Genomic DNA, 18,100 nt, shown 5'->3' with positions numbered 1-18,100 from the left:
TATTCTCATAACAGACTCAGAGATGTTCAGTACCTTGACCAAGGTCATAGAGCTAGTAAGTTAATGTACTGAATCTTGTCCTATTGGGTTGTATTTTAAAAATAGAACCTATACTTTTCTATAGAGAAATCATGGTCCCAATCTACAAAATCAGACTTAAGCATATATTAAAAATTTATAATAAAAAGGAAAATATTTTTTCTAGCAAAATAAGGTTAACTGCAAAATAAAATATCCTGAATGAGCAATATTGGAGAATATCCTTTTCTTTTGAGATCTGTCAGGCTCATAGCTCAAGATTAGCCCTATGTCCCAAGCGCTGATCAGGTGAATAATGCGAGTCATGATTCTTTCCTAACTTAGTTCTGTGGCTCAGCTGGGTTAAAGCTCAGAAGAAGAGGAGATTTGTTGACATTAAACAATGCAGAGACTGTCCAAAGCTCATCTAAATGATCTGTTAGAACCAAACTTCCATGATGTATGTATTTTTCATGGGAAAAATGCCATAATGTACAGCATATCTTCCATACATTCCTTGGTGTGTGTATGCGTATGTTAGAGAGAGAGAGAGACAAAAACAGGTGTTTTACTTTGAAACAGTGAGTCTCAGTTGAAGGAGAAACATGGCATTCATTCAGCAGAGTTTAGAGCACCTGCTTCATTCTAGCATTGTCTTTGGTGCTAGGGATATAACTGTAGAGAAAACATTAAAAGTCCCAGCCTTCAAAGAACTTATGCTATAGAATCTTAAGAAAAGTTAAACGAAGGTAAGTGATGTGTAATTTTAAGACACATCTTTAAGGACTCATTAATCCTTCTTTCAAAATCTATTATAGAAAATAAAACTTACCCAGTCCTTCTGGCTGGTAGGAAGATACACAAAAGATAGAATAAGAATAAGAGAGCAGTAGAGGCCAGGTGCTACAGCCCACTCCTGTAATCCCAGCACTTTGAGAGGCCTAGGCAGGTGAATTGCTTGAGGCCAGGAATTCCAGACCAGCCTGGCCAACATGGCAAAACTCCGTCTCCACTAAAAATACAAAAATTAGCCAGGCATGGTTGCACATACCTGTAATCCCAGCTACTAAGGAGGCTGAGGCACCATAATTACTTGAACTGGGAGGTGAAGGTTGCAGTGAGCCGAGATCGTGCCACTGCACTCCAGCCTGGGCAAGGAAGCAAGACTCCGTCTCAAAACAAACAGAGCAGTAGAGGTTGATAATCACTATTTAAAACTGTGAGCTTACTCTTGATTTTCTAGAGGTTTGACAAACTAATAAGTTAATATTGCCTTTGCAAGGGAAAAAAATTAATATCAAAATTTGGGAGCTCAACTGACACAGTAATTATGCTGGAAAATGTAATTTTGCCTCCATAATAGAGATGGGGTTATTTCAAGAAGATTTCATTAATGTGCTGTTCATCAACAAAAAGCAGTGTAACCTTTCTTTTATTAGATTAATGCAGGGTCATGATGCAAAAGGCTGTTGGAGTAATTCTCACTCCTTTGTTCTAAGAAAATAAATTAAGTACCGTCTTAAAGGCTAGATACAGAAATTAAAATCATTGAAGACAGAAAAACAGTGTGACCACTCATTCCAAAATCTCCATGAGCCTTCTGTCATTTCTATAAAATTCATTCCTTTATCCATTTATGAAACAAATTTGATCAAGTGTCTACTATGTGCTAGGTAGTGCTAGATGTTGGAGCTATAGTAGAAACCAAAACCGAATGCAGTCCTTGTTTTCATGGCGCTTACCACTTGATGAATGGTCTCTCCACATTTCAGGGGCATATATTTATTCTGTGTCTGCTCAACTCACATTAAAAGATCGGCAACCTACTAAAACATGTATGTCACTTGTAGCTGTAAATGGAAATCTCCCAATGCAGGGCTTTCTAGATATATTAGACTAAACACTATTTTAGTTGTCAGTTTACTCTTCTAAACTAGGGTTCCATGGTCCAATAAGTTTGGCAAAGGCCGCCCTCTTGGAGTTCCACCAGTATCATGATGCGATAAAGACTTTGAGCATCCTCGTGATAATGAAATATGTTTACTTTGTTTAACCTGACATTCCCAAACTTATTGACTGTAAGACTCTTTTAACCCCTATCACATAAATGTTCTTTAGAAGCTGTGTTCCTCAAGATATACTATGATGCATGCTGCTTTTTCTCCACTAGGTGTTGGGACTTGTTGCTAATGACTGACATGCAGAAAGAGGGTATAAAAAAAGTAGAGTCATTTCCTTTGTTGAAATCATCTCTTCACTGTACTTTGGGACTTCTAGAACATTTCTCTGCTATTATTCATGTAATCTATTTGTACGGCAATTAAAAGTGGAGCTATCAGGGGTATAGAAAATGAAGGTAATACATATTCCTGGGAAAAGGAGGCCCAGAGAGGGCTGCTCAGATTTTTTAAAAAATTGCCATTAAAAAACAAACAAACAAACAAACTTGGATGTACATAATTCCATATAAAAAATACCACCATAAATAAGTTTTGTGTTCTTTTCATCTTAATTGATTTTTTCCCCTATTTTTAATAATAAAGCAGTGGTACCACCATAAAACAAGCATCCAGCACATTGCCTAGCACAGAGTAGACACTCAAATCTTGGTTAAATGAATGAATGAATCAGGCAGTGACAAGTAACATTACTAAGTATAAAGCAATGCAGAACAATTACTTTTTTCTGGTTTTAACTCATTGCATAAAGTGGGCCAATCCTTTTATGTCTTGATAGTGCGTCTTACATCTAAAAGCTAATACATGTTTATCATATGTTGGGAAGAACCAAGAAAACATTTTGCAAACCCTTAAGTACTGCATCTTAGGAACAGTAATTTTTTTTCACCAATGATCATGGAATTGCTTTAACTTTCAATGTGTGGGAAATTAATATGGCCAGGCGATGCCAAATGGATTATACACTAGGATCACAGTATTCTGACTAAAGGCCAAGAGAAAAGGGCAGTGAGACCAGGATATCAGGCTTTCATTAGAACCTCATTGTCTCAATTTTCTCATCAGTCATATAGGAGCATTAGTACCTGCTCTGTATTAAGAATCAAGTAATGATAGTATATAAGAAATACAAATAAGAAGTGTAAATTGTGTCTTATACCCTTTAAAAGCTTAAAGTGCTAAACAAGTGAAATAAGAGTGAATGAAATAAAGGTAAGTCTTTTATAATGATATCTGTTAAGACATAATTGTATTCACAACCTGAGGCTTAAATATGAGTCATTTAAACATTTACCGGAAATAACAAAGGCAGCAAGAAAATTGACCTTGATTCAGCACCTTTACAATTTACAGGATGTACACAGACATCTTATTTCCATATTCTGTCAATCCTGAGAGGTGGTTTTGCTATTTCTATATTACGTAGATGAGGATATTGAATGAGTATAAGTGACCTGTCCAAGTTTGCCCAGCTAAAACTAGAAGTGGCAGGAGTTAGAGTAAGGCCTTCCTGTCCTACATCCCATGGCTTTGCTCTCCTAGCTACTTGTGTTCAAAACATAACTCTTGTTTTCTCCTCTGTCCTCCAAATTCTCCTGCCCTTTGCCTTCTTAGTAAGTGGCATTATTCTGTCTCAGGCCAGTAGCCAAGGAATTATCCCCAATATCTTTCTTTTTTCTTTGCATTCCACATCCAGTTAATCAGCAAATCCTGTCAGATTTATCCTAAGTATACATCAAATATAGAGGCTTCTCACCACCTCTACCTCACTGTCCTGGTGTATGCCACATACTTCCCTTTAAGAATCCTACTGCCTTCTTCCTGTTGGCCACTTTTACTCATTCTTCCTCCTGCCAGACCTCCCCACAACCCCCACTGCCATTCCATTCTTCACATAGAAGCTAGCATGAACTTTTAGGATACAAAGAAGATCATGTAATTCTCCCAGTCAGAACATTGCAATATTAATTATCTTGTGTCTGGAATTTGTGTCAGAATAACCTGGGGGAAAGGAGCCTATAAAGCCTCACAAAATGAGGCTCCCACCTACCTCTCTCCATCCTCATGCCCCATTGCTCACCTTAGCCACATTGCTTTCTTCCTCTTCTTCAGAGGTGAAGTTCCTTCCTACTCAGGGCCTTTGTGCTCACGTTCCCCTCTGCAGGAATGCTCGTCCCAAGAGCTTCACATGGCTCTCTCTCTGGCTTCATCCAGGTGTCTGCTGAAATACTACTTCTTTAGAATAACATTCTTGACTGTGCTTTGGTTTTCTGCATAAACTTGCCACTGCATGAAAGTGTATTATATATTTAACTTATTTTCTTTCTTTTCCGCTAGAATGTAAATGTAATAAGGGTAAAAAGTTTGTCCATTTCACAACTGTATTCTCTAGAATATAACAGGCATTTATTTTTGAATATACAAATCACTTTGCAAACCCTGTTTTCTAAGTGAAGAAAACCCTGGTTTGGAATAGGAAAGCCTTAGATTCACTGGATTACATTCTCAGTCTGTCACTTTGTGCAGGTCATTTGCCTTTGGCAGTTATTTGTGAGTCTGCTTTTGTTATTTACAAAATAGGGATAATAAAGTGATATAATGGGGCAGGGGAGTTAAATTAGCAAATGTATATGAGTCTTTTGAAAACAGTAAGGTGTTGTAGACGTGGAAGAGAAAGCCTGTATTTGGGCTTCAGAACCTAATCCCCCTCTAAGACTCTAAGACGGCGCTTGTAGGGAATTTATACAGTTAGAATCCCAAGCCTAGGATCTTCATTCATCCTCAGACCCTGGCCTAAAGAATAACTTGTCTAAGCCATATGGTTTCCAAATGACTATGGGAAATAATGCCTATGGATCATAATTTTTGCTGGGAACCAATATTAAACTATCGAGGGGCAGTTCTCTTAGGCAGGACTACCTTAATGAAAGGCAAGTATTCTCTTGCTTCTTTTCAATCTTATTTTGTTTCCAGAACATGCAGATTATGCTTAAGTAAATGAGTAACACTGTTATTACTGAAACCAGATCTATCCTAATGCTGTTTGGAATGAGAATGTAGTTGCCAAATTGGATTTTTTTTTTTTTTTCTTGAGATGGAGGCTTGCTCTGTCACTTAGCAGGTTGCAGCACAGTGGTGTGATCTCAGCTCACTACTGTAACCTCCACCTCCCGGTCTCAAGCAATTCCCCTGCCTCAGCCTCCCAAGTAACTGGGACTACAGGCATGTGCCAACATGCCTGGCTAATTTTTGTATTTTTAATAGAGACAGGGTTTCACCATGTTGTTCAGGCTGGTCTCGAACTCCTGACCTTGAACCCAGGAGGCCAAGGTTACAGTGAGCTGAGATTGTACCACTGCACTCCAGCATGGGTGACCAAGCGAGACTGTCTCAAAATTAAAAAAGAAAAGAAAAAAAAGAAATTTATTGAATACTTACTAAGTGACTAGTAAGTGCTAACCATTTTACATGTGAGTATTACCATGGGCCTTGAGACTTTGTGTTAGAGATAATCTTTCTTTCTTTAGTAATCTTTACTAATCTTTTAGTGGTTGTATAAAAGAGAGGCATGCTAATATTACTGTAGTTGAAGGGAAATTATTGGCAAAATTTTCAGGTGAGTAAACGGAATCATCTCGGATTTCTTGCAGGATGCAGGGAACATTCTGGATGTAGTACAAAACAGATAACCAGTGTCCATGCTGCGTGCTGCTCACTCTAGTGCCCGACTGTTACGGAGACTCACTGCCTGTCTCCTCTTTATCTGTACACCTCCTACCTTTCTTTCCAGGTCCCATTTAGTTGCCTCTTCTTCCATGAATCTGTCTTTGATCTTTCAATCTTTACAGTTTATTTTTGTGTTTTTTAAATTTATTTTTTAGATTGACAGATAAAATTGTGTATTTATATAGTACAACATGGTGTTTTGAAGTACATATACATTGCTGAATGGTTAAATATAGCTAATTAAAATGCATTATCTCACATTATTATCATTTTTTATAGTGAGAGCACTTAATAATATCCATTCTTAGCATTTTTCAAAAATGCAGTATTTTATCATTATCTATAGTCACCATGGTGTAGTCACCATGCAATCAATCTATTAAACTTACTCCTTCTGCCTCGCTGTAATTTTATATCCTTTGACCAACATTTCCCTAACCCCTCCCTCAACTGCCCCAGCCTCTGGTAACTACCATTCTTCTCTCTACTTCTGTAAGATCAACTTTTTTAGATTCCACATATTAGTAAGGTTGTACACTATTTGTCTTTCCATGCCCGGCTTATTTCACTTAATATAATGTCCTTCAGGTTCATCCGTGTTGTTGCAAATGACAGGACATCCCTTTTTTTAATGGCCAACTAGTATTCTATTGTGTATATATACTACATTTTATTTATTCATTCATCCATTGATGGTCTCTTGATTCCACATCTTGGCTATTGTGATTATAATTTATCTTTGGACTTACCACTTTCTTCTCTATTTTATAATTATCTGTCTGCTGTGTTATACCATCAGCCTTCGAGCTCCCAAATGGCAGTGTCTGTACCCAAGTTTTCTTTATCTCTATAACAAGTCTGTTGTAGCAGATCTGTTGTATTATTCGCTCTCTCTCTCTATATATGCAATACTTTGCCATGTTCTAGACTTGCAAAATGATTGACTAGGACTCATGAACCCATGGCCATTCCTTAGATAATAATGATCACAGCCATAATAGCTAATACTGATTGAGGGCCTACTATGTGACAGACACTGTTAAGAGTGTTACCTGTCATAATTCCATTTAATCCTTATAATAACCCCATAGGGGTAGAGTAGATACTGTTATCATCCCCATTTTCCAAATGAGGAAAATTAAACATTCAAAGATAAAATAATTTGTCCAAGGTCACATAGCTAGTAAATGGTAGACTAGTATTTGAACCAAAGCTTTCTGGCTGCAGAGTCAAATCACTATTGTAGACTTGCACTGAAATGAATAAAACTTCTCCTATGCGTGTCTACTCTGAAAGATGGCTTTAAATCTAACTTCTCAAGGCTGTTATTTATTTTTGTTTAAAGCGACGTACCTTCCTTGTTTGCTCTCTGAGCCTTCTGAGAAAGGCAAGGATGCAGCAGGGAGAGCTTTGGAAGGAGTAAACTGTATTCTCAGGCATACAATGGCAGAAGAGCACCTGGAGAGATTTGGGCAGTGCCCTATTCCCATTCCTTGCGAGGTGACAGGCTAAGAGGGTGCTTTCATGGGCAGTGGCTGCCCTTTCAGCTTCAGGCTCGTGTACCTTGTACATGATGAGACTGGTGAACAGTGGACTGTCTGAGACAGGGACCATGCAGTCTGCTCTCTGGAAAAGCAGGGTGTGAATACAAATTTATTGTCCTGGGACATTCCCCAAAATAAACAGACTTTTTGTGCTGACTCCTGGGTTTTCCAATTGAGGCCTGACTATTTTCTCTCTTTTTTTCTTTTTTGAGACGAAGTCTAGCTCTGTCGCCCAGGCTGGAGTGCAGTGGCCGGATCTCAGCTCACTGCAAGCTCCGCCTCCCAGGTTTACGCCATTCTCCTGCCTCAGCCTCCCGAGTAGCTGGGACTACAGGCGCCCGCCACCTCGCCCGGCTAGTTTTTTGTATTTTTTAGTAGAGACGGAGTTTCACCATGTTAGCCAGGATGGTCTTGATCTTCTGACCTCGTAATCCGCCCGTCTCAGCCTCCCAAAGTGCTGGGATTACAGGCTTGAGCCACTGCGCCTGGCCTTCTCTTTCTTTTTTAAAAACAATCTTTCTAGATGACATTTCTTTTCCTTCCTGTCTTTGAGTGATAGGGCTCACATCTAGGAAGGAAATGATCTTTTACTTCAAAGGTTATATCTCTGTCAGACTTAAAGTTGTTTAAAATTAAGTCTTTGCCTCTGGAGCTCTGAGTCATGGTGAAGAGTGCTCACTCCAGAGTTCTGACTCCTTGAGGACTGGAAGTAAGAGTGAACTCTTGCCCTGAGCCAGCTACAGTTGGTCAGGAAATAAGTCTTTATTGAGCCTTGACTAGGTGCTTGGGCTTGTGATAGGATGAAATCGTTGACCTCAAGTTGCTTACAGACATGGGGAAATGGTGTAAAGAGTCAAGATCATAATATGTGAAATAACCAGACAACAATAAGATTATACATAATTATATATAATACATATATCAAACTCAAGCAGTTGTAATCATTTTCCGAATCAGTGTGATCTACTGTTTAAACAATTTTGGCTTTGGGGTTAGAGGTTCTGGGTTTGAATTCCAGCTTTACCACCTACTAGCTGTATAACTTTAGCCCTACTATTTAAACTCCTTAAACCTTAATTTTCTCATCTGCAAAATGGGGATGAAAATAGTGTCTAAAGTCAGTTTGCTGTTAGGCTTAAAGAAGATGATCCATTCATTCAGTTAAAAAAAATCTGAGTGCCTTCTTTGTGCAAGGCGCTGTTTTAAGTATGTGGAATATACAGATGACCCGTGGAATCTCAGTGGCAATAACAACAAATGGTTGTTTTTCTCACATACTACATGTCCCCTGTGGATCAGCTTTAGCTGTGTTCCCTTCTCCTTTATTCTAAGACTAAATCTAAAGGTGAGCCCCTATGTGGGACATGCTGGCAAAGGGAAAAGGGCAATAGCGAAACGATGCAATCCACCCTAGTAGAGCAGAAAATCACTGTTAGGGCAGAGTGAGAAGTGACTTCAGATGGGGAGAGAGAGAGTCCTGAAGGCCCACTAGGTTAGAACATTACTGCAGTGATTCAGATGAAAGATCTTGACATTCTAGACTTGGATAAGAACAGTAGCAAAGGAGGGAAAAGAATAGGTGGAGGGAACAAGGATACAGGGAAATGGAGCGGACTTAGTGAGTGTCTGTATTTGAGGAATAAGGGAGAAGGATGGAGCTAAACTAAGAGCACTAGTTTTCAAAATTAGCTGTGCTACTAAGTTTACTTAGTTTTGTGAACTCAAGTCATTGAACCTCTCTGGCCTTGAGTTTTGAACATTTATAAAATGAGAGTCCTGAGTTTGATGTGGCCCGTAAGTTTCCTTCCAGCTCTATTCCTCTGTGGCTCTAAAACTCCAAAGTCTTTGTTCTAGAAGACCACACACTACTGGGAGTGGTGCTGTTGGGAGGGAAAATTAATTTGGAGAGAAAGATATTACAAAAACCTAGTTTTGCATTTGTCTGCTTCTATTGGGTTGTGTGCCTTTCCTTTTCGCCTTTGCTCATAGCCTTCACTTTCTCCTTGGCTTGATTGTAAATCCAGAAAGGAGATATAATTTATTCTTCATCTCCAAGATGGGATCCTTGGGAAGATACAGGGCCTGGAGGTTGTGGAACTAATACAGCCTTGTGCACAATGCCTTTCCAGCGTCTTTGGTATCTTGGCATCTTTATATGCTTCCACTAGCATATTTTGCAGTATGATAACATCTTCACAAATGTCAGCCAGGAGGTCTGTTTGGAGAAAAACTTTTTGTTCCCCTATTCTCACATATCCACAGAATCAGAAACTTTGGCCAACTCTTTCTTCTCAAGGGCATGCTTCTTCCTCTCTTTTATCTCTTGGTTGCTCCTTCTCATGGGAAGAGGAACAACTTGTCTCATTGGTTAGTCTGGCAATCATTTGGTCCCTCTTCTCTATTGTACAGAGTTAATGTGTTAACAACCCCTGCTCCAAAAAGACAACATGGTCTTATCCTTCTTTTCTTTTGCTTTCTTTGATCACCTAGTTCAGGTAGGGTGGGCCTTCCTTCTGCTCTCTGTTACATTAAGCAGATTAGGATGGAATTGCCTCTGATAAACCTAGACAGGTCTTTCTTTCAACTTCTCTATCAGGTCACTTTTCCCCTGGAATTTAGATAACTTTAATTTAGTAGGAGAGGTGGCATGAAACACCTGCTATAGCCTCTGACGCCAGTCCATGTAAGTCAGCACTGTACTTTATTAGTTGGGTCTCCATTAGCAAAAGTAGTACCTTGATCACAGTTTAGCTGCTTAGTTTCTGCTCTTCCTGTTTGAAATTGGAGAATCTAGTCAATAAGTGACACCATGACCTTTGGCAGAACCCATTCAGCATCACATCACAATTGTTAATGGTTTCCTATCCCTCTTTCCCAGCTTTGCCAGTAGGAGAGTACAATTATCAAAGAGGAAGACTGTTTGCACCTTGCGTCATAGGAAGTAGTTTACAAAGCTGAGTGGCCATCAACCAGTATCTGCTTGACCCATAAACTGTGCTTCCAGGAAACAATCCAGCATTATATCCTGGCATTTTAACCATTTCAGATGGTCTTTTCAGTATGAAATTTATTATGCAGCATGAGCTCTCTGAAGATTAATGTTGTACTTAATATTTTTTTTAAAAACCTCCTTCTCATACCCATCCCTATTCCATATCCCATATAGTATTTTGTAATAAAACTTTTCAGCTGGAAAGTACTTAATAAATTCTGACATGATATCGAAAGACTTTTTTTGTTGTTTTGTTTGTTTCTAAAATGAGAGGCCAACTCAATTGAAATGGTTAAGCCATTTGTGTGCATAGTTGCAATCCCAGTTGATTCATTACAGAAAAAATTTAAATCTTAATAATTATTTTCAGGACCTCTCTCATGAGACAGAGCTCATGGGCCTTGATTTATTCCACAAACATGCATACCAGATACTGTATGAGGCACAACAGAGAAAAAGAATAAGCCAGGGGCCCTGCTTTCAAGGCATCATAGTCTAGTTGAGAAATGAAATCCCTGAACAAAGAATTATAATCTACCAGTATGAGAACCCACATAGAGAAATGTGTTAAGTGCTATGGGAGGCAGAGTAAAATATGACTAGTTCTTCCTAGGAATTAAGGAAGATTTCACAGATGTTGACTCATTCTGACTAGTGACTTGAAAAGAGCTGTACAACAGTAAATGGAGTGATGACAGATAGAGAATGGACATCCTAATAGTAAGCTTGGACAGCCTAATAGTAAGCTCTATTAGTTACAAGGAAATTTTTGAACTGTGGTTAAGGGGAAAGTGTGCATTCCCTCACTATGTAAGTCCTTTGCCAGCATCGTGCTTTATTTTGTAAGGAGAGGGTTTTGCCAGCATTTATCCTTCTGGTTCTAGGCAAAGCTTGGGTATAAAAGAAGTAAACTTGGCATATTCTGAGGCAGCCATAATTTGGGGCCTTTCAGTCTTGATGTTTCACTCATTCATTCATTTGTTTATTCATTCTCTCCTGCTCTTTCTGTGCAATCTGATAGAACAAAATTTAGTTTCTTTTTAACCATCCCCTACTCTTTCAGTTCTTCTTTGGTATAACTATGTCTCCTGTTTCTTACTGTGTTTGTCGGAGACTAATCGTAAGAAACCAAAATCCATCCAAACTAGTTCAGTCAACACGGGGATTAGGAAAGGATATGGTACATTTCATAAAACCCAATGAAAGCAAGTATTTCTGTGCCTGGTGGAGACAGGAGTAGGAATTGCTTACAACCAGAGATTACTCTCACAATCTTCTTTCTTCTCTTTGTCTCTTTCTCCTTTTTGCATCAGTCTCTACCTTCCAGAACAGCCTCCTCTTTTTACTTGTGCCTCTCTTCCTATGTAATTTCAGCTTGCACTGGCATCACTTTGGCCCATGCTCTGCAGTTCTCTGATGCACATTCACCCTTATCTTAACACTGTCTCAAAAGAAAGCCCAGCCAATTCATCTGACTGTTAATTAGCTGCTCGAGTTAGGTGGGCATACCTAGTCCAGTCAGCTACAGTAAAAAAGTATGTGTGTGTTGAGGGTCGGGAATTTATGTGGTTATATAGGGCTTTTCCTCCCCAAGGCCAGGGTAGAGCAGAAGGGTAAATTGGGAAAGGTAGGCAAAATTGAATGATACTCTGCTTTGTTTCCCTAGAGAGACAAACCAGTGTACAATCTAAGATGACAGTTGAGACTTTCTTAACAGAAGTTTTTCATAGTTGGACAACAGAGTGCTCCTACATGCCCACATTCAGTGTCCATTCCAAAATAAATTCTATTTCTTGCATGCGTAGCATTTTGCAGATAAACATAGTAGTGATCATCCAGCACATAGTTTTTACCCATGTCTCACTTGCTGTGGCCTCGGCAGGCCGGGGTATATGAGAAAAATCATGGATTTGGAGTCACTAGATTTATTAGTTTCATCCCTTACTATTCAGTGACCATGAATAAGCTCCAACATCTTAGAGCCTCTCTTCCCTGATTCAAAAAATGAGGTTGACTTGTGCTTCACCAGCCTCCCTGGATACTAATGAGGGGCACATAATAAATGTGTGTTGAATGACTTTGTGAATAGTAAAGCACTGTGCAAATGAGTTCAGTTATTAACAAATTATGTTAGAGATGGGAACAAAGGTTGATTTTTGGCTTGTGTCACATTTAGCATGAAGTACCAAGGGATAGATTCTCTGATATCTGCTCATCCAAGTCAAGGCATGGTTTTAGGCAAGATTCATAAACACAAGTTTCTGGTGCTCTGGCTCTCAGACTGTCATCAAGCATGTGAAGTTCCTTGAATGAAAGATATAATGGAAACAAATGGGTGCATGCTTCTTCATCAATGTGTGTATCAATATGACCTCCAGGCATGATAGAGGACCTTTCATTTTTTAGCTGAAATTATTTTAATCATTATAGTGGTATTAAATGGGCTGTTATCTTGGTTTTTCTTTTAGTTAGATGGTGATGGTGAGAGAAAAAGGTGGATCACAAATGTGATTTAACTGAGGATCATCTTTACTTGGTGTGGATAAGAACAAAGAAAAGACCAAACTTGTCAACGTACAAGATCACCTTCCCTGGCCTTCCTCTGTCAGTCACAGGTTAGGTATGCAATAGATAATCCTCAGTACTACCGCTCTGTTCCAGGATGGAGAAGTAAGGAGAGGAAAGGTCGGAGGTGCTGCCAGCTCTTTTTTGTCTTTTCCATGATTGTATTATGTCTCTGTGCTGTGGCGGGATAATGAAGAAATACGAGAATAATGTTCTTTCTCTGTGGGGAAAAAAGATATATATATATATAATATATATATTATATATATATATTATTTGAAGATGTATTATTTGAAGAGAGGCAACTTGATGTAATGGAAGGACCATGGGCTTTGAAGTTATACAGACATGGATTCAAAAATCAAATCCCACATTAACTACTTTTTAATGGATATGACCTTGGGAAATTACTTAACCTCTGTGAACTTTTCAAATGTTTCATCCATGCAGTGCAGATAATAGCTCAGATATGTGATCCCCTTGGATAGGGCATAGCACATAGATGCCCACTAAATGGTGCCTATAGCAGTAACGATGTAGGCCCCTAATGGTCCTTGGCTCCAAATGGCAGCTGCAGTGGAAATTTTAATCAGAAGGTTAGGGGGGCTTCTTTCTAAAACCACAGTTAGTTCATAAGGCTGCTCACAGCCCTCTGCTGCAGTTATAACATTCACTGAATCACATAGAGGGACCTTTGGGGAAAGAGAGCCCTGCCCAGGGCATAGCAGACTGAAGGCCTAAAGGAATCTTAGATCGGGAATGGGGATTTAAAACTCAGTGATTTGGTTGTGGGTAGCCCAAAGAGAATGTTTAACTTGGATTCAAACTTTGAGTGTAGACTCTAGAATTGAGTTTAAGAAAGTTTTATTATTTAATCCCCTGCCATGTGGCACGCACCATGCGAAGTAGCTTGCATACTTAATTTAATTTACTGTTCATGGTAGCCATACAAGGTAGATGGGATTATTCTCACTTTGAAAATAACTAAAAGAACCTTAATAATTTGTTGAAGGTCACACAGCTAGTCGAAGGTCACACAGTTAGAAGTTGAGGGTTCGCACTCAACCCATTTCTATCTGTTTCCAAATTGCACATTTTTCCCAATATGCCTCACGGCTACCAGATCTTACAGCCCACTTGCTTAGTGCAGTAATTTCTAATCGTGGCCCTTGGATCCCTGAAGATAGAAATGAATTCTATGTGCCATTTTCATTATTTCAAAAACTTTAATGGAAAATCTTATATTTAGTTGCAACAAGTTTATACTTGGTAACAAAAATGGTATGTTTCTTTGCTTACAGTTAATGTTAACTGTTTTTCTCCCATGGTGACCTAGTGCGTCAGTTACTGATGTATTTAATAAAACTAAATACTCAAAAGTACTTTTGGTTAGACAAAGTCTTCAGATTCTGAAGCTCATGAGGGTAAATGGGTGTTCTTGATGGTAAAAAAAATTATGAAATGTAGTCAGATTTGAAGACTGCAAATTGATGGGTCATCAGCCAATTCTGGCCTAAAGATGCATTTTGTTTGGCTAATAAAGCGATGTTGTTTTTTAATTTATAAATTACTGACAAGCATTTAAAAATTAGAAAATGTCACATCAAAAAGCAGATGTTTAAGCTTCTTGTCAAAATTCAAAAGTTCTGGCATTACTGGGTCCACATTTCTCCATGACAATAACTAGCTGGAACTGGGTTGTAACTTAGATGGAGCATGTGCTTTTCCAGTTTCCCACAGCCTCCACCTGACCCAGTTCATTGATGTATATTACCTGTCAGGCCCAGTAAGCATGTGAGTCTGTGATGCCTGGGCTAGCTCAGACTCCTCATCATCTTGTTATGCTATAGAGTAAAACCCATTTTCTGGCTGTGATCACTCACATCTTTTGTAGTCTGTACAGCTTTGTGTCTTGGGATTTTTTTCTTTTGTTGTTAGTTTATGTCTTTCATGTAAATAGGTCTGTTTGACAAGAGCCACATTCTCATCAGTTCACAATTGGCATTGTTTTGGGGGCTGGGAATGCGGGAGGAGTCTTATGGTGCTTGCACCCTGAGGGAGGTCACAGCCTAGCCTTCTTTTTAATTTACAAATGCATCCAGCATTCTGATGTGCATGTTCAGGACTTACTAGAATGTGGAGATTAACAGCATGGGATTGGGTATCAGAAAGACCTAGGTTAGAATACTGACGTAGTTTATGTAAACTCTTCAGCTTCTGTTTTCTTGTCTTTAAAAGGGGGATAATTATAGTACTTACGAGATGCAGTGAGGTTTGAATGACCCAGTGATTATAAGGGGTTTAGTTCCAATCCGTAACATTTAGTAACTGCCAAATACCTGGTAACTCTTATTAATAGGGCTGGACATGCAGTTGGCCCTCAATTGATGCTTGTTGAATTAACAAATAAATTGAACAAATTGAGTGGAAGGAATTAGATGTATTCAGACAAATAACTGCAATAGATGATGTCACCAAAAGTGTCTCCAGCAGGCCTGAGGACTATGAATTTATTTTTTTATAATTTCAACTTTTAGGTTCAAGAGGTACATGTGCAGGTTTGTTACATGAATATATTGCATGATGCTGAAGTTTGGGGTACAATTGATCCTATCACCCAGGTAGTGAGTGTAGTATCCAATAGTTTTTCAACCCTTGCCCCACTCCCTTTCCCATCTAGTAGTCCTTAGTGTCTATTATTGCCATCTTTATGTCTGTGTCTACCCAGTATTTAGCTCCCACTTACAAATGAGAACATGCAGTATTTGGTTTTTGTTCCTGTGTTAATTCACTTAGGATAATGACCTTCAGCTGTATCCATATTGCTGCAAAGGACATGATTTTGTTCTTTTTATGACTGCATAGTATTCCATGGTATATATGTAGCACATTTGCTTCATTCAGTGCACTGCTGATGGGCACACAAAGTTGATTCCATGTCTTTGCTATTGGGAATAGTGCTGTGATGAACTAACAGTTCATGTAACTTTTTGGTAGAATGGTTTATTTTCTTTTGGATATATACCCAGTAATGGGATTGCTGGGTTGAATGATAATTCTGTTTTAAGCTCTTTAACTGCTTTCCACAGTGGCTAAACTAATTTACATTCCCATCAACCATGTATAAACATTTCCTTTTCTCCGTAGCCTCACCAGCATCTGTTGTTTTTTGACCTTTTAATAATAGCGATTCTGACTGGTATGAGATGGTATCTCATTGTGGTTTTGACTTACATTTCTCTGATGATTAGTGATGTTGAACATTTTTCCATATGTTTATTGGCCACTTGGATGTTGATATGCTTTGGCTCTGTGTTCCCACCCAAATCTCATCTTGAATTCTATTCCCATAATTCCCATGTGTTGTAGGAGGGACCCAGTGGGAGATAATTTGAATCGTGGGAGCGGTTTCCCCCATACTGTTCTTGTGGTAGTGAATAAGTCTCACAAGATCTTTCATCTTTCTCATTTTCTGTTGCCACCACCATGTAAGAAGTACCTTTCACCTCCTACCATGATTCTTAGGCCTCCCCAGCCATGTGGAACGCAAAGCCCAATGAACTCTTTTTCTTCCCAGTCTCAGTTACGTCTTTATCGGCACCATGAAAATGGACTAACAGAGTAAAATGGTACCAGTAGAGTGGGGCATTGCTGAAAAGATACCTGAAAATGTGGAAGCGACTTTGGAACTGGGTAACAAGCAGAGGTTGGAACAGTTTGGAGGGCTCACAAGAAGACAGGAAAATGTGAGACAGTTTGGAACTTCCTAGAGAGTTGTTGAATGGCTTTGACAAAAATGCTGATAGTGATATGAATAACAAGGTCCAGGCTGAGGTGGTCTCATATGGAGATGAGGAACTTGTTGGAAACTGGAGCAAAGGTGACTCTCGTTATGCTATCGCAAAAAGACTAGTGGCATTTTGTCCCTGCCCTGGAAATTTTTGGAACTTTGAACTTGAGAAAGATGATTTAGGGTATCTAGCGGAAAAAATTTCTAAGCAGCCAAGCATTCAAGAGGTAACTTGGGTGCCATTAAAAGCATTCAGTTACGGATGGACACGGTGGCTCATGCCTGTAATCCCGGCACTTTGGGAGGCCAAGGTGGGCGGATCACGAGGACAGGAGTTTTAGACCGGCCTGGCCAACATAGTGAAACCCCCATCTCTACTAAAAATACAAAAATTAGCTGGGCGTGTTGGTAGGTGCCTGTAATCTCAGCTACTTGGGAGGCTGAAGCAAGAGAATCGCTTGAACCTGGGAGGCAGAGGTTGCAGTGAGCCGAGATCATGCCACTGCTCTCCAGCCTGGGTGACAGAGTGAGACTCCATCTCAAAAAATTAAAACAAACAAACAAACAAAATTTAGTTTTAAAAGGGAAACAGAACATAAAAGTTTGGAAAATTTGCAGCCTGATGATGTGATAGAAAAGAAAAACCCGTTTTTCTGAGGAAAAATTCAAGCTGGCTGCATAAATTTGCATAAGAAGGAGCTGAATATTGATCCCCAGGACAGTAGGGAAAATATCTCCACGGCTTGTCAGAGGTCTTCATAGAAGCCCCTCCCATCACAGGCCCAGAGGCCTAGGAGAAAATGGTTTCCTTGGTCAACCCAGTGTCCCTGTGCTGTATGCAGCCTAGGAACTTGGCACCCTGCACCCCAGCCACTCCAGCCATGGCTGAAAGGGGCCAACATAGAGCTTGGGCCTTGGCTTCAGAGGGTGGAAGCTGCAACCCTTGACAGCCTCCACAGGGTGTTGAGCCCGTGAGTGCGCAGAAATCAAGAACTGAAGTTTGGGAACCTCCACCTAGATTTCAGAAGATGTGTTGAAATGCCTGATGCCCAAGCATAAGTTTGTTGCAGGGTCAGGGTACTCATGGAGAACCTCTGCTAGGTAATGCAGAAGAGAATGTGGGGTTGGAGCCCCCACACAGAGTCCCTACTGGGGCACTGCCTAGTGGAGCTGTGAGAAGAGGGCCACCGTCCTCCAGACCCCAGAATGGTAGATCACTGACAGCTTGCACCATGCACTTGGAAAAGTCACAGACACTCAACTCCAGCCCATGAAGGCAGCTAGTAGGGAGGTTATACCCTGCAAAGCCACAGGCGCAGAGCTGCCCAAGACTATATGGGAGCCCACCTCTTACATCAGCATGACCCAGATTTGAGACATGGCATCAAAGGACATCATTTTAGAGCTTTAAGATTTGACTGCCCTGCTGGATTTTGGACTTTCATGGGGCTGGTAGCCCTTTTGTTTTGGCCAATTTCCCCTATTTGGAATGGCTGTATTTACCCAT

The 18,100-nt window shown here is 39.7% G+C and overlaps 1 protein-coding gene across 2 annotated transcripts in view; it reads left to right on the top strand.

Annotated features, from left to right (window-relative positions):
* TRIM44 (tripartite motif containing 44) overlaps positions 1-18,100 on the top strand; it is a 140,446-nt gene that overhangs the window by 88,781 nt on the left and 33,565 nt on the right. The window contains exon 5 of one of the 2 annotated variants that reach the window (XR_002725101.3): positions 12,707-12,853. The exons of the other annotated variant lie outside the window; for it this stretch is intronic. The gene's annotated coding sequence lies outside the window, so the exon portion shown is untranslated. The remainder of the gene's footprint in view (positions 1-12,706; positions 12,854-18,100) is intronic. 2 annotated transcript variants of the gene reach the window in all.

Source organism: Piliocolobus tephrosceles, chromosome 13 (genome assembly GCF_002776525.5).
Source record: "Piliocolobus tephrosceles isolate RC106 chromosome 13, ASM277652v3, whole genome shotgun sequence".
NCBI lineage: Eukaryota > Metazoa > Chordata > Mammalia > Primates > Cercopithecidae > Piliocolobus > Piliocolobus tephrosceles.
Note: the sequence above shows the minus strand (reverse complement) of the source record. Positions and strands in the feature narration are given on the sequence as shown.